Genomic DNA, 3,747 nt, shown 5'->3' with positions numbered 1-3,747 from the left:
ATTTTAACGGCGGTAATAGAATGGACTTTCTCTGTATTTTCAGAACAGAATTGGGAAGAATCTGCAAAGACGCTTGCTAAAATCCTTGCAATATGTATAATTAGCCTAAAGAAAAGGGTTTTCTTCTCAAAAAAAGTTGACGTTTCTCTTTCATAAAATGAAAATTAGCTATCCAGAATGTAAATGGAATGCGAGAGTAAGGTGTTGTCACAAATCCTTTTTACAGAACATTGAGAAGTATGTTTTATGATGCGTTTTTCTTTTCTACAATAAGCTCTAGTAATTTATTAGAATGATGCTACATTTTGGTTCACTGCTCTGTATTAGCTTTTAGAAAAGTTACATTGTGTAATTCATCATGATGTGTAGGATTACAATGCATTCTGAATTTGGAAATGAAAAAATTAAACTTCCGAGCCTAAATGTTTCATGACTGCATACGGTATGTCCTGGAAATAATTAATGAAGCAATCTGTCATTGTTAACTGGCTGTGTTTCATCTTCAGCTTGAGGTAGGCTGATTCAGTTGAGAAACTACATCACATTCATCTGCTGATTAATGCTTTCATTATTTCAGATATTATAACAAATGATTGAATGAATGCTTACCCAATATGAACAGTCTTACAACTGATTATACAGCAAACAACGGGAGAGAAAGACAAAGGATCACATAGGGGCTGTCCCCGGAAAATATGCCTAATTTGCTATAACTAGGCAATTGCTATTGTACATCATGTGCATATGAGGGAAAATGTACAAATGCAAGTGTTAATTTCTTGCAATTGCTAAAAAAAAGCCTCATGAATCAGTTCCATTGTGTTACTTGTACCTGCTATAAAAAAGAGACAGAACGAGTCTACAGACGGGCAACAAAAATGGTCAAGCTGTGATGGATAAGACATATCAAAAGAGACTATGGGATCTTAACATGTATGGTCCCAAGGGAAGAAGGGAAAGGTCTATGATTGAAACCTTAAAATAGAATAAAACGACTCTGTAAAATATATAAAAAAGAAAGAAAGAAAAGAAGTTCCCTACACAAGAAGAAGTTTTATAACTAACTGTCCCGCTGCCCTTTCCTCAGATCTTCACTCTCTTCCAGCCTTCTGCAGAATCTTCATATAGGACACATTGGCAGTGGCCCCATTGGCTCTCTGTGGTTTTATACACTGGCACCCAAGACACTGCTAAGTCCTGTAATGACAGAGGGGCATATGGACTAAACCAGAGTGTGTGAGGAGAGACACGGGCATCCGATACACGTGGAAGTGACACATGCTAAAGATTCTTTAGGGTTCAGATGGGCAGTATTTGCACTATGAAACTGTATTCAAGAACACGAGGGCATGACCTCAAACTAGCAGAAGTAGGGCTAGCCATACACAGTTCCTCAGATCAATAGATTCCTTCATCCCCTCCCTAGTGAGCTGATTTTAGTGGTTTCTGAGGCCCTTAACAAGCTCACTGGTTCATGTAGGTATGAATGTCACCATCTTCACTGCTTACACTCACATTTACCAATGAGATGATTCCTGCCACTAAAACATTTTTAAATACCCAGGGAACTCTGAGGAAGAAGTTCACTGGAACATCATAACCCATATTAATATTAGTCCAAATATGAAACGGTAAAACTGTGTAAAAATTGACTTTATCTTTAGAATTCTTCCTGGATACAATGACAACATCCCTCCTTTTCAGATTGGCTGGAATTATTTTATTTCCTTTTGGATGACAAATCACTTTTCTATGCATGACAGCAAACACTCAATAGATTAAACAAATTCAACCATTTGGGAAAGGAGGAATTATATCATATTATACAAGCAGGCAGGCACACTCTGCAGTCCTGCACAACTGCATACCTCCCAACTGTCCAAAATTTAGAGGACTGTCCCTCATTTGGAACTGAATCCCTCTGTCCCTCTTTCCTCCTCAGTTGTCTCACTTTTTAGTCTGTACAAATATCTATGTAATAATTCTATTTAACTCCCAAAAGTGTTAATCTGCAGTAAAACCTTTATTATATCTTGTAATCTTATTGTTTACTATTTGAAAAAGCCAGTAAGGAAAAGCAGTTGTGGAATAAAACAATTTTCTGAACATGGGAGGTAGTGGAAGAGGTGACTATTGGTGACACAGGGGTCCACCTCAATCTTTGCAAGCTGCTTGGACATCTTGTTTTCATTATATATTGATTGCTGTAAAACATGACAAATGCTTTGGGCCTAACTGACTAACCTAGTTTGCCCCAATTAGTCTAAGCCTGCTCAAATCTGTGACTGCCACCCCCTCCTCCTGACCAAATCAGTTGCAGAGTGGTGTATTTCCTATCCCGCATCTATAGTCACAAAGGGGCGGGAATCAGAAGGAGAAGGTGGTAGTCAGTTTCGAGTGGGTTTGGGCAAGCTCAGGTAAACTGGGTTTGCACTATGCCCAGCCTCATCTCTAGTCAAGTGCCTTTAATTTACAAAAGGTGTAAAGTGGGGTGAAATTAACCTTCTTTCATTGGAAAGATCCAATGATGTGCAGGGGATTCAAAAAAATAAATACATAAAACCTCTAGATATGACTGGATTGTTCAAATAAAGACAAGTTCATTTCAACATAATTTACACTTCAGTTTCAGGCCCAGGTATATTCATATTAACTAATATACCACTTTAATATTCAGGCCATATGTGTAAATAACAGTTAAAATGTATTTAATCTACAATAGCATCCAAAATGTTGTTGTGTTGTTAGTAGCATCAGCCGAAAAGCTTGCAAGTGACCATAGCAAATGAGCATGAACAGATACATGACCTATGATTTTTTTCTTCTTTGGTAGGGGAGGAGAAAGACACAATATTTTATTAATCTATTTAATTTATTTTTTGTGAGGTTGATAAAATCCTATTAAAACAGATTGCAGTTTAAACTACAGCAGTGGAGGCAAACAGACAGCTCATTAATTGATTTTCTAAGACAAGAAAACTAGGTGGTGGACGTGATACGAATAGAAAGCTCTTCCCACTTCTAACACCAGAACATCACAAACCAAATGTTGTCAGCAGGCAAAATAAGCTTATTTGTCCAAGTTAGTTTTCTCCAGAACTTTTCTTTTTTTACTTTTCAAAGTCTTTTATTGGTTTTTAAGATTTTTAACAAAAGAAAAAAATATAACATCGGTGCATATAGGGTTACATACATATACAATGGTAACATACAAGCGTATGGAGCATCGTGACAGAGTTAGCTGTCCCCAATCGGCCGTCACTCCAGAACTTTTCTGTGAAGTGCCAGGTGATGTCACCCACCGGATGAAAAAAACCTGAGTACATTTCCTCATTGCAGTAAATCCTCACTTACTAACTTTGAAAAGTTTTTTTTTTATGTCTAATAAACAATTTTACATCACACTATTACATGGTTAGCACAAGCATTTGTCTAAATTATAGATTTGTGCGAGGAGGTGTGAAAGAAAAACAGATTATTTTTTTCATTAGTATAATTTATTTATATGTGATAAAGGGTTGTATAGACAATTGAATAGGAGCAATTCTGTTCTTCTGTATAGACATAAGATGACTGTATTTATAAGTGATCTTATTTTATATGATTTAGAAAAGAATGGTTCTCTCACAATGCTCTTTACCAGCCCTTATATGCCAGTAGGAAGGCAAGCTAGTAAAAATTAGCCAAAATGCTAAATTTAAGCTACTTAAAGTATAATTCCATTTTTACAGCCAAATTGCGATAACA

The sequence above is a fragment of the Nanorana parkeri genome, unplaced genomic scaffold, assembly GCF_000935625.1.
Source record: "Nanorana parkeri isolate BGI_ZX_2015 unplaced genomic scaffold, ASM93562v1 scaffold840, whole genome shotgun sequence".
NCBI lineage: Eukaryota > Metazoa > Chordata > Amphibia > Anura > Dicroglossidae > Nanorana > Nanorana parkeri.
This window is presented reverse-complemented; position numbering follows the sequence as displayed.